Consider the following 14,147-nt stretch of genomic DNA (forward strand, 5'->3'; position numbering starts at 1 on the left):
ATTAATTATTTCTATTAATTATATTTTGCTACAAATATCCAATATTTTAAAATATGAAATATATTCGATAAATTATCGACGTTATTCATTCGTCTCCTGTTCATAGAAGAATTCCTTTGCACGCCTAATATCGAACACGATATTCCTTTAATTCTTCAAAGAATCATTTTATTGAATTATTCGTATAACGATCGTTAACTGATCGACGATAATAGCAAGCGATAGTTACTAATTATATTTCCGTGAAATCGAAAGTTTTTAACTCCGAACCCTTGCAACTTTGACGACGTTAAATTACATAATGACGTTTATTAACAGATTGGAATTACAGCATTATATCTCCACGTGTCCATACGCATCGATGCATAGAAACATTTGCCTCGTATAAAAGGAACTCGTACGCGCATGCGACTAATTAATATTATTCCACTTGGTGAACGCAAAATTCAGCTCCTCGTTGATAAAGAAATCGAATTAATCTCTATCGTTTCTCCGGTTGGTATTTTTGAAATTTTCTAGTGTCGAATTTACGCTTTGGTAAACGATGTGAATAATAATCAAAGGGTACCGTGAATATTACGTTTGTGGCAATGTGTTTCGTTCTGTGCCAGAGGAGGAGGAGAACAATGAATATCACGCGATCGTTAATTAAGTGAAAAATTACGCGAATGATAATTCAATTGGTCGAGCAATTATCGCACTTCAGGGCATAAACGAAACGCGAATGTATTATTTGTTGTTCGCACGGCACATCGATCGTTAGCTTGGTTATAAATTATACGAGTAGAAGGTTTATCCGAATACCGATTTAAGTAAGGATTCGCTCAACCATCTCCATTTTCATCTCCTTCCCCGTCTTTATTATTATAATCGGCTCTACAATGCAAATTTCTTCTCCCCTTTTACGTGCCTACAATTTTTACCACCAGGTTAATTTCTAATTTCCTCGACTTACGAGTTTTAATCGCTTCCCTCGCTTTCTTGACCTACTTTTCGCTTTCAACATGATTTCTATTCATTCATGCCTCCCTTGTGTTTCTGCGGCAAAAAAAGTGGCTATCGTATCACGGTTTGGCCACAGATAGCAGATCGAATATAACTTCACTCGGGGTTTTCCAAATCCACGAGCCAGTCAAAATATACGTGCACGCTACCGGTCAAAAATTTCAGTGCGTTCTCTCCGATGCATATGTGTATACCGAATTTTCCCATAGGTTTGCAAGTAGCAGCAACAATTTTCTTTACTTCGACAAATTTTTACGGAATTTTTTCTTAAATTTCTAATAGATGCAAAACAGATATTTCTCAATACTCGTTTTGACAATTTTCTAATTTTCTGGTTTCCCGAAAGCCAAGAAGTCTGTACTGTCCAAGCTAATAGAACTTTCGACCAAGGAGACTCGTCGATTTTCTTCGAAGAACGAAGAACCACGGAATTTATCAGTCTCGTAATTATCACGAATTACTTATTATGTCTTCAGCGTCGTAACCATAGACACGCAGAAAGTGATTACACGTTCGTGTTGCAGCGTTTTAACTCATCTGGTGGAATACGCGTTTAAAAGCCAGGCTTCTCAGCTCTGGGTGTAAGAAGCAGCACGGAGGAGCCTCGCGGGAGCATTATCCCCGTTCTCGAAAAAGGATACTGAAGAGGAAGGTGCTTCCGATGATTACGTGCACGAAAGAAAGGGGGAAAGGGGTGAAAGGCGAGAAAGAGACAGAGAGGAAAAGAGAGAGAGAGAACGAAGCCCCGTGATCCGTGAAATTGCCTCTCTGTCAATCATTCGATTCGAGGTCGGGAAGAAAAGGGTCGAAAATAGAAAATGAGAAACTCGAGCGTAATTAATGGCCCAGTCACGAGCATTCTTGTGCTCGGACGCGTGCGATTCCTTTATTAAATTCGCCAACGAAGATCCACTCGGGTGACATATCGACCGATCCACTCGAAGACGCATATTCGTCGTTCCATCGTGTGATTTCCGGTATGTCGTGACTGTCGATGTATGCGCATATATTATTTACCAAGTCAGCGGGACCTTTACATCAGAAGCGGATTTTCTCGTGCGGCAAAATGTTGTCATCGAATACTTTCAGTAACAATATCGATATAAGCGTGCAGCTATATTTGGAGAGGATACGTAGGAATTTTCTTTACGCTGCCTCCAAAAGGATACGAAGAAAAATTCGACGTCGGAATAAGAACCAACACAAGCGTGTACTCTTTTTTCGTAATTATTAGGCTATGGATTTCTACGCAAATTCACGTGCTTCTGAAAATAATTGACACGATAGGAGCTAAATAGAGAACTGATTTATTTATCAAATATTACAACTGCTTTATATTTTGGATATTTTACATATTTTTGTACATTATAAATATTCTATGCACTTTTGCATCTTTAAATTTCCCACAAACGACATGAAAATCTGCAGTCTAGTTATTGTAATTACCTTCATTCGCTTTGGACTACACAGACATTTCCAGAATACGTTCATTGTCGGCCACGTTAGCGTCAGATTTTAGGTAGACGCACATACACTTTTCTTTCATACTTTAATTTCGAGTACTTTATACCATCTACGCATCTCTAATATTTCTAGTTCGATCGGTCGAATAAGAAATCACTCAAAAGTTGCCATTTTCATCGAGTTGATATGCGAAAGATAGTAATTTGGTCTGGATCGCTCGATCGTGATACATTTGTTTCGCTTTCCTCTACGCGTGCTACTTTATCGTCTTGTCTCATAATTTCTAAACGTAATATTCCTGGCGAATAACGAAAATTCGGTGTCCCGTTCTTGCGATATTGTAAAAAAAGTCTTTACGATTGCGAGCCAATTAACGTGTTTTGAGTTTCCCGGTCTTTCCGGGTCTCCTGGTTCGGGTACTGTCGATTGGGCGTTTGTCGGATGAAATTGTTACTTGTCGCGTTACAAAGTTCCATATGATTGTTTTAATGTAATGGATTTTGTCGAACAGATACGTTTAGGGACGGTGTGTGTGCAGAATAGTGTAATAAAGGTAATTCTGGCTTTCAATTTGTAATTTAAACTACAACGCGACAGAGTTTAGATTTACATACATCGGAAATTTAAATGAGAAAGATGAAATACTTTGTGGATAGGCGGGGGAAATGATATTTAAGATACAAATTTTAAGATACAAATTTTAACGTGATTAAAGAAACGAAATTGTAGGTGAATGATAACAGTTAGGAGGGTGAGAATTATAATCAAGAAATACAAAAATTGAATTCCACTCGTGTCGTTGAGTAGAAGATGTTTAAAATAATCGTAAAAGAAAATATTTGTCCTGTTTGAGAACAGCGTTTTTTTTTTGATATATTATAATAATATATTTAAACATTCATTTTCAGAGATTCGCATTATTGAAGAATTTCTCTTTATATTCGTAAAAAAAGACGGTATCTGTTTACAGCGTTTAACTATTCTGCAATACGTAGGCTGGACAACGAAATAATCGTAAATGTAAAGAAGATAACGAACACGAATGCTTTTCCACTTGAACAGAAAGTTACCGATTTCCAGTACCTCGGTGGCGTGGCAAGCAAACGAACGCACACCACAAATCCGAGTAAAAAGTACACGACGTGTGTCACGAGTAACCATTACACTTACCGAGTTACGATTGATATAGATGATGTAGTTGAAAACGACCTGTTTACCTTCTGGTTTTAATTCACGTTGTAACTAGTGCACGCGGCCACTGCGCATCTCTAAACGCTACACGTTGTTCTTCTAATTTCCAACATTATTTTAAATTCTATACATTAGAAATTTTATGAATTTTATTTAACGCGTTCTGCCATATGGGATTTTAATAAACGACGTACGCAAATACGCACGCAAGATCATTGTTTCTTCAAATATCGAAATATACGAGATAGATGTCCCTCGCTAATTAACTCTGTTTTACGAAAATTCGTATCTTTGATTATAGTATCAAAATACGAATTAGCTTGGTTTCCGTACGCTTTAGCTTCTACTAACTTGACAATTCGATCATCTAACAACGAGTAATGTTACGAACTCAGCTGTTACGTTATTGTTTTCGTTCATTCCTAGAATTTATTACGGTCTCTTGTTTATTATTCCAACAAACTTTATTTTCTGAAAACAAAGACATTTCTAATAACAATTCCAGAGAGAAAGAGTATTTTAGTAACAGCGAATACGTTAGCCCACGAATCGTAGCACCTTCTCCACTGGCCCCTTGCTGCTTACGTCTCGAGACAAAAGAATTCGCGCGAGAGAAATACGATGACTTGCAAATCTCGAAGCTGCATTCCAGCTGCTGCTTTGTAAACTTGCTCAAACGCTCGCGTTTGTCGCGTTTTATCTGCTAGCCGCGCACCTCGACATTTTAATTGCATTTTTAACGCGATTCGGGGTCGGCGTTTGAGCCGCGCACGACGCCCGGGAAAAGTTCGAACGTGGAAAGCCCGTCTGTTGCATGGAAACAACGCGAGCGACCCGCTTCCTTATCGATCTAGCTGGCCAATTGAAACGCCGTCGTTCATCGAGCCGATTTTTTTCCTACGCTTTCACGCGCACCGTTGCACATCCAACGCGTATGCCAGTGATAAAGCGACGAAATAGATGTGCCCCGATAGTTCGGTTCATCCTTCCACGAACAACCAGCTATCAACTTTCCGGGAGTATTCGTTTCTATGAAGACTCTCTCGATGATCCGTGTAAACCCGCCCTTTCAGAGGATCCCTTAGACGCGACCGATACCCATTGTAAAGCGAACTGAGAAAACATTTTTGTAGCATTTTGTAGCGAACGCTCAATAGGGCTATCGCGGGGAATTTCTCAGTGTGGGTTTTCCAAATTGAACCTTTGCTTTGGATTCAGTTGTACCAGACCATTGGATCGTGTACTTTCCAGAGTGTTGATAAAATACAGTGGCGGGCGAAAGAGAATTTGTAAGATAAGAAACGTAGAAGGACATCGTAATTTTACAAAATCGATTTATATTTAATAAGAGCAACGAATAAATGTATAATATATGAACAGCACGGAATACATAGACTGTTATCAAAATGGTAACAAATTGCAGCGAATAAGAGTTTTTAAAATTTATAGTATGCATCGATTTGAAGCTTTTTTTTATTCGCCATCGTATAGCGCACGATTTAGAAGAGAATATAAAACGCTCAATTTTTAGTGGACAAACCGCTGGGGTGTTGCGTAGTAAGTGGAAACGAGGCGGAAATTACAAGCAAAGTTTCGCTGCAGATGTTTTAATAGAAGCTTATAAGCAGATTAAAATACGGCTATCGTATTTGCATTCTAAAATGAGACTTTAAACGTTTTAGGCAATGTTTATGAATGATATTAACTCTTTGTTGTGTAATAAGTTATCTGAACAAACGTTATTTATGTATGTAGGTGCGAATAAAGTAAATACGACTGACCTTTCGTATTCTGCAATGCAAAATTTGCAGTTAGTTCCGATAAATCTCTGCGTTTAGTCAATGTTTGCTTATAATTTTGCAGTTAAGAGTTTACGGTAGAAGTTTGTTTCTACGTATGTACGTATAACACGTTTTAGTTATGTTCATTTATGGATTACGCATCTGTAGTTTTTCCAAAAAGTTCGTATATTTGAGATGTCAAATACGTATTTGAAATCTGTTATGAGGAAAAATTGAATTTTTCGATGATCGAATTATAAAAAGGGATAACGTATTGATTTTCGAATGTTTCGCGACTGTCGAAATCGAGAGAGCTTAAACGCCATTGACGAGGAAACGTTGCTGGAGCTTTATTCTGCATTTTCGCTTTCAGGTAGGTTTGTTCTCTGGTCTCATCGACATTGCGAAAATCAACGTTTCATTTTTTACATGCAGTACATAATGAATTTTCGGGGAAATAATTGTGTCGCGCGGGATGGTAACGCGCGAGTGTACACGACACAAATATCGTCGGACAGCACTGCGCGAATCCCCAGTGGACGTGTGTATATGCATGTATCTACAATATGTACATTTCGAAATGGATTGGGGAAAAATTTTGGTCGAATTGAATTTCCAAGTTGATTGCGATATATTGTCTTGTCAGAAAGAAATTTTTATGTCAAGTAGAAACTAGTGCAAACTGTATTTAATTTTTGTAGAACTTTTATTCGCCCAGAAAATTCGCTCCGAACGATTATTATTCGCGATGTATCGCTGGACACAGTATCTTCGAGTATTTACACATATTCATTCAGAAATAACGAAAGTCAATCGCTTTAGTTAATATCACGATAATCGGAAACATCTACGATAACTTGATTATCAAAGGCCATTTAGCCTTTCAGAAGAAAATCTCAGTGGTTCAATGAAATAATTCTATTACACAAACGGTAACGCTCTATCACGGTAATTTTTTCGCTGTTCCGGTACGATAAAACACTTTTGAGCCTTAAATATTTTAACTGTATGAGATATAAAATGACTCAAGGAAAAAGCGAAAACGAAGGTTTTTTTTCTATTTAATATGTAACATTCACAATTTGTCCAATTTGGACATTTGGTAGAATTTTTTAGCTGTTTGATTATCATGTGGGTGGCTATCCCCAACGGGGTACCATCTTCGTGTTTATCCTTTATGAGATCTGCTGGGTGTTTTCTTTTTAGTCTTCTTTCTATGCTTGATGCGTTGATCGTTTCCTCTGTCAGCCGTTTCGGGTGCGTTGCTATTCTTTCTCTGTACCTTCTTGCGCATCTGCTAATCTCCTCCTTGACCATTGGTATTCCCAGGTCTTTCCGAATGTTCTCGTTTCTAACGTACCATGGGGCGTTTACTATCGTTCTAAGAATTTTAGCTTGCATTGTCTCTATTTTGCTTATATGGCACATTGCTGCTGTTTCCCATAGTGGTATTCCGTACGTCCAGATTGGTTTTACGATCGTTTTGTATATTTTTAATTTATTTTCTATGCTTAATTTGGATTTTCGACTTGTTAGCCAATGTAGAACGAAGGTGAGCGTTAGCCTAAAAGAAACGAACGGCGCCGTTGAAAACTCCCTTTTTATCTCAAATTCCCTCTTTCTCTTTTTCTCTTTGTATTTCACTGCCCTCTCAGCGTATCTATTTCCTTTCCCAGGTTGTATCTACCGATTCCTTCGAAGTCATCCTCTTTAAATCTTTACGTGACTTCATGATTTGACACGATACCTTCTGTCATCTTGTATCCGTCATCTTTTATCATCTTCTGATACCTTTTTTCTTTATATTTGTTTCTCTCTTCGAAGAACAGTGTTTTGACGACATAAGCAAGCTCTTCTCGGTGATATTCAGTTCACGTACAATATTCTAAATGCAAAGTATCGAATAGAGATTGCTTTCGTGTTTTCGAGGCGAGGTGTTCGCTGTGAAACAGGATCGAGGTTAAATCAGTAAAACTTAAAGTTCAAAAGTTCAACATCTCCTGATAATTTTCCAACGGCTATATCGAGTAGACACATGTACAGTACGAAGCGATCTTGGGATTATGTTTCCAGGTGATTCGGAAAACTCGAACGAACATTACGTAGGAAAAATATATCATTTTTACAAGGCAACTAATATCTATGCCTGTATAATCGACACAGTTTGAATATTCCTCCATTCGCCAGTAATACAACACGTTCTAGTATTTCACGATTTATGAAATTATATTCGAAAATTCGTTCCATCTGTGCAAGTTATAACGCACTTGCCAAACCTGCACAAACACACGAACATACGTATGCTTAACGTTTTTCCAAAACCAAAATCCATTACGGAGAACAAGCCGAAACAAAACTAGAACGTTCCGTGTTTAATTTAACGAAGGAAATACGAAAAAGATATAAAGCATAATTTCTAATAAAAGAGACTTATTAAAGACTTAAACTCCAACTTATTAAAGAAAAAAAGAAATACAAGTATTTACGCGCTATTACCCTAGAAAATCGATAAAGAAGTGTGTTTGCAATGGCTATACGGCGATGTGCGTTTCCCTCGTCAGTTTCGCGGTAGCCAGGCTATCGAATACAAGCTTCGAGGCTGGAAATTGAATGACGCCAACCAGGAAATCCTTTGGACGTAGCGTGTATAGGGTGACAGGTTGATTCGCGAAGAAACCACCAACCGGTCGTTATCACATTCTCGAACCACGTCCTCGTTGCTATCACTGTGTGCGTAATTAACACGCGATTAAGCACGACACGACTGACGAAAGTCTCGGTACGTGACAATCGACCGCGATCAAGTTAGAATTACCGATTACCAATCAGACACTCGACAGGAGAATCGGAATCGCGTCGAAGGTTTTCCAGAAACGGAGAATTAATCAAGCGGATTTACGACGAATGATCGAGCGCGCTACTTCTTGTATTCTCGCCACTGTGATCGGTCTTTGTTCGTTTTAGGGGATTCGGGATTTAATGGAACGCGCGTGGCGATCCACTGGAAAGGTTATTCCACGCGATTAATCTTTGACGTTCGGTGAACTGGTTGTTGGTTTGCTTCGGATAAATCTCATGGAATCGCAGATACGTTTCGTTAAAGGTTTAGGTTGTTTGTCATTACTGTTTATATGCTAATGATTTATATGGTAATTGGGCTCAAAGTTTGCGAGAACGTGAAACCTGGATCGATATCGAGCTTCCAATTTAACGTAGGATCTTACGCGAAGACGTTGAAGAAAAAAAGAAACTGATATTTTAATACGTAAAGAAGGAAGTTAAAACGATACAGAAGTAGAATCAAACTTTCAAAATAATTTTGTTTCGAGATCAGATAAAACAAGCTCCTCGGCTAAGATTCTATGGAATTGCATCTACGGTAGAACTCCATTTATCTGAATTTGTCGGGGGACAAATATACATTTGATATAACCGGAGTTCGTATAATAGAAGCTCGCCAATTTCGTACACTATCTGTGTATTATTTTTCGTTCGCATAGCGGAAACTTGCTCGTATAACTCGTTTGTATAAGTGAATTCAACCAGCAATAATTCGATTAATCGGGTATTAACTGAAATTTCGTTCCAATAAATGGAACTCTAGCGTACTTAAATCCTCAAACGTTTAGTTCAGAACAGAAAGAAGACTTATAGCAAGCAACGAAGTAAATGAATCACAGGAAACCACGAGCAAAAAAACTGTCCTTTAGCGATTGTTCCCAAAACATCGCAACTTCCATCGCGCATGCTACGCGTCCATCGAATGCACGAAGCAATCGATGTAACGAAAGCAGAAAGCGCACGATCCAGTTGAAAATTGTGCGACTGGTGCGTTTCAACGGTATCTAACTCGAGCACACTTTGACCCTCGACGATCGATGTTCGTGCTATCGGAGCGTGTACGCGTCCGAAAAAGCACGCCAACTGCGTGACCGGTGTCACGCGTTCCCAACTCCAGTTCGATAAAATCGGCCTAAGGGCATTTCGTTGCTATTCGTGCATTCGTAGGCTCGTTTTGTGCCGTGATTTACCAAGGTTGACTCACACCGACCGATCTCGTGCAACGAGCCATCAGATCTTTCGAATCGTCTCGCACGAAGCTCGCTTCCTTTCGTTCAACGTTTTCATGACCATCCACCCACTCGCTGGTGCAAGAATAGTTATGGATCGGTATTTTTAAACGATGTTCACGTTCAGAATAGAGGGTTTTACATACGTTTAACGACACGAACCTTTATCGACTCATTAACCCAGTAAGAACTGACGTAACGTAAGGTTTCATTTGCAATTTTTGTATCGAATTTACATCCCTATTTTATGAAACGGAGTTTCAAGAAGTTGAAATATTTAAACGGAACTACGATTATTTCGTTTGCAATTTTGCGAACGAATTTAAATCGTCGAATTTCGCTTTTTAACGTTGTCGTTGCGAAAAGGAAACGATAAGAATTCGTTAAATATTTCGTTCGTCGCTATCCCTTTACACGTAAAATTTACAATTATCTCTTAAACGATGGCTAGTCTTTTCCGTGTTTTTGATTTGTATCTAGGATCACTGTAAAGTATCTTTTATCGTGACACACTTATCGTATCTAGTCAGTGGCAAAGTGTGAAAAGCGTCTTTAACCGCAGCGATCTCATAATATGGGCCAGGATAATTTCGTTTCTGAAGTTTCAGTTGGATTTATATTCTTGAGAAGATGAAAGTTAATAGGCTGAGAATTTCTCTCATTGTTTGTGAAAGTTATCTCCTTGGCGGTAAGAATTTCTACCTTTAACCAAAGAAACGTTTGCATCAAGGTATTTTTAACACTCTTCCACGTACCACCGACGTTTTCTTCGCAGTCTTCGTTCTTCACATTCGCTTGAAACTTCTTTCCCTAAAGTTATAGCGAAGTTTTATGTATATAAAGCTACCACTCTGTGAAACGTATCACCCGTTTCCACTTTTCGTTTCTTCCTTTAAATCCATCTTGCATTTTTTTATAAAACTTCGTACACCAGAATATTACCTTTTAGTTTCTTCCTTTCGTAATCACGTTCCACGTTAAAAGTTAAATGATAGAAATCATATTATTATTCATATTAAAGAATTAAATAATTTATAAATTAACTCGACAAGTCTATTAACCATGACGACAAAGATAGTAAAAATAGAAAACGATTATGTATACAACGCTGGATTTCTTTTCAATAAACTTACGTCTACGCGTAGCCGTCGTCGGATGAGAAAATCGAAGGAATCGACGTGTTTATTATGAAACTCGATACCTTGCCCTGAATATTCTATGAATGCAAAACAGTGTAAGGGTGGGGCTGAATTGTGATTACGAGAAAGGGCAAGCATCGATTTCACGTTAACAATAGCGACAAATTGTTTCTTTTTTGCAATACGATATTTCTTTCGAAGCAGTTACGTAAGTCACGTGTTGCAGGAAAGATTCGTTATCAAGTTTATTATTCCACTTATTTTTGGTTTATGCATATCGTTAATTTCTCGCGTGCGGACGAAATTGGAAATAAAATATATTTATCCAATAACGTCGAAAGAATCGTTGTACCGATAATGAGAAGCCTTTGCTCTTAACGACTAGTTGTTACTTCCAATTACAACGGTTGACGTGTTCTTGTTACTGGTACTGCAATTTTTAACAAGCTAAAGCCTACCACTCTGTCGGTCCTCTAAACGGATCCGACGATTTCTAACGAATAGCATCTTTTTGAAATATTATTTTCAACTACCTCTTATCGTATTTTCGTTTCGTAATAGATTCGCGCTCAGTTTCCAATTTCCTATTTTCATTCGATATCTTCCGTTTACCAAGACGTAACAAGACGTTTGCACGAATACAAGTTACGATAAACATCATTCTCTTCTCGATATTCGACGTCAACGGATAAACATTGGATAAATCTGAAATTGACGATAATCTTCGATCTTGTAAATCCGAAATATCGTAGTAAGGTCGATGCTTCGTTTTTGTTTCTTTTTAAAGCCGGAAAAATCAGTTGGAAAATTCACTCGAAACGTCCAATCGATATTTCTTCGTCGTAACTCGAGGTAAACATATTTTGCAGACACGTGTTATTAAGCAGCATAAAATGTAAGTCTTAAGCCACATAAACATTTTCGCGAAGTACGTCAGATTAATTATTCACAAGTTCGACAAACACGTTTTCCACCAAGTTCGTTCGACGCGTGTGCAAGTGTTCGTCTCTTCGCTCGCATAATCACAATGGGGTTCTTTCAAACGCGCGCACGTACATCAAGCTTTATCGGTGCCCGCATTTCCTATCTAGATCAGTCTCAGTCGAAATAGATAAGATCGCACGAAAGTTTCCTAGCTAGGGGAGTCCACTTGAAATTCAAACGACGGGGTTTGCGTATATCATACGCGCTGTTTGCATTCGTCTCACTTGATATTTTCAGTCGAACGAATAAACGTTTCACTTTTTGAATACGTTGGCTGAAACTCGCCGGACCGATCAAATAAGAACGATACGCGAACGCGTACAAAATATTCGAGAAACTATCGAAGCATCGAGCGCGCGAGGAATTAATTACTTGCGCGAAATGTATGCGAACGTCACCAGTGTCAAAGGAACGATAATTGAAATCAGTCTCGTACACATTACGCTTTGAATTTTTCGCGGTTCCAGTGGCTGCGCTGCCAAGGAAAATACAAAAAGGAAAAGGTAAGGGTAGTTATGTACAGAGCGAAAATAAGTGGAAATGTTATGGGTCAAGATTAAATAGCACGATATTTAAAGTGGAAACAAATGTAGAGTAACAAAGTGTAGTGACCGTAATCGCAGGTAATAAAATGTATTAGTAAATACGTAAATACTTATTAGGCTAATATTTAATTCGAATAAAGACGATATATGGAGCGTCATAGAGCTGGAGCGCATACAGTGTCAATAAAAAGTTTTGCCACGCAATTGTGTTTGTTATAGCATTTACATACTGATTAATCAGGCTCGTGAATATTAAATTTTAGTTATTAAATTATTCAATTTTGTATCATTTAATAGTATTTCCATATAACGACAAAAATTTGATCGTACGAAAACGAATGAATAACGAACTTGATAAAGGAACACTTGGCCCCAGTAAGAATACGCGTCGGTACTTTTCGCAGTCACTGTATATCTACCTAAACCCTTCATATAGCGTAGAATAATTTAACACTCGTTTGTCGTGGTCTGAAATCGCTCAAGGAACCAAGCACTCGTGTCTCATTATGCAACCGTACTTAAACACTGCACGATATAGGATCTGCTGGTAGTGAAAATTCGAGAAGTCCTTTGAAAGGAGTAATTGGTTGGCTTTTGACAGACTCGACGCAACCGTACAGTCAAGCACGTATTGTTCAAATGTGTCACATATACAAATGAAACAATGTAGTATCGCGTGACAGTGAGCGATGGAGGGCGTTACCTTCCTTGCCCCTGTGCTTCTTTCCATCTCCAGGCCGAAGTGAATTCTAATGCGTATACGTATGTGCACATATATGTAAATTCATTTAAGCGTCCGAATAATCTATAAATTGAGTACTATACGAATAAAATTAAATAGATATCTTTGGTTGAGGTTTTGCAAATTCCGTTCAAGTTTAGACCCGACAAAGGTCTTTTTACTTCGAATTTCGCGTTTTTCCTTTTGACGTACATATTTTAAGGTAATACCAGGTGCCGCGTAGATGTTATATGTTCCATGCTGAACTTTCTGTTCAAGCTGCTGATATTTTTAGCGCATATGGAACGAGCGACGTTATGCGCCGTCGGTGTGTGTTGCTTGAATTGTAAATGGCACGAAAACGCCAATGCATGGAGCGTGTTAAAGAATAAACTTAATCTTCAGACCTTCAAAATGTTTCCACTTACGGAGAAACCACGTGTACCGCGTAAATTGTCTGAACCGAAACCGCGTAATATCATAGATAACAATTTGCGATATAGCTCGTAATTAGACCGAGAAAGTTTACTTGTTTGTGGGAAAACTTTGGAAGTAATTTACAGAAAATTTCTGCAAAAATATACGCAATATTAAATGTAAAGCACGCGTTATAATGCTTAGTAAATGTTTACTTTGTTTCCATATCTTTAATTACGTTAGTACAGACACAAATTTAAATAATTTAGAAGTCAATCGAGATAAGTAAGTTAGATTGATCGTTCTACGTGCGTACAGTGAGTAGAAACTTGGAGATTGCGCGAAGTAACTAAACAGTGGAAACAGACGAGAAATTTATTCGGCTATTACGCTCCATTGGAGTACACAGGGAATGGGGTATAGATGCGAAGAAACAGCCAGAAACTAATAGGTCTGTATGGCCTTGGTATAATGTTGCAATAATGAAGACCGTAATGGTGGTAGGAATATAACGATGAGCTAGCAGAGGAAGAAACTGACAGAGCACGCGAAATGGTTAATTTGAACTACTTTGGAGGGAACAAAGAGTCTAAATACAATTAAAAGGAAAAATTGAAAATTAGCATGTTTTATATCGTGATATTCGTATTTGTTTTGGTTTCATTGAAACACAAACATTTTTGAAATTAACAAGAAGGAAATATTAATCGTTAACAAATATATACCGTGTTTGAAGCGGTGAATAGACTGCTTTTAACTAGTTAACTAGATTATCTCTCAGTCAGAAACTGAATCACTGGCTCTAGACACGGAATTAAAAATTGGTAAAA

At 38.1% G+C, this 14,147-nt stretch overlaps 1 protein-coding gene across 5 annotated transcripts in view; it reads left to right on the forward strand.

Moving 5' to 3' along the window:
• unc-13-4A (BAI1 associated protein 3) overlaps positions 1-14,147 on the forward strand; it is a 123,163-nt gene that overhangs the window by 13,824 nt on the left and 95,192 nt on the right. Inside the window, exon 1 of one of the 5 annotated variants that reach the window (XM_076623198.1) lies at positions 11,851-12,137. The exons of the other annotated variants lie outside the window; for them this stretch is intronic. The gene's annotated coding sequence lies outside the window, so the exon portion shown is untranslated. Of the gene's footprint in view, positions 1-11,850; positions 12,138-14,147 lie in introns of those variants that run through there. 5 annotated transcript variants of the gene reach the window in all.

Source organism: Bombus vancouverensis, chromosome 1 (assembly GCF_051014615.1).
Source record: "Bombus vancouverensis nearcticus chromosome 1, iyBomVanc1_principal, whole genome shotgun sequence".
Taxonomy (NCBI): domain Eukaryota; kingdom Metazoa; phylum Arthropoda; class Insecta; order Hymenoptera; family Apidae; genus Bombus; species Bombus vancouverensis.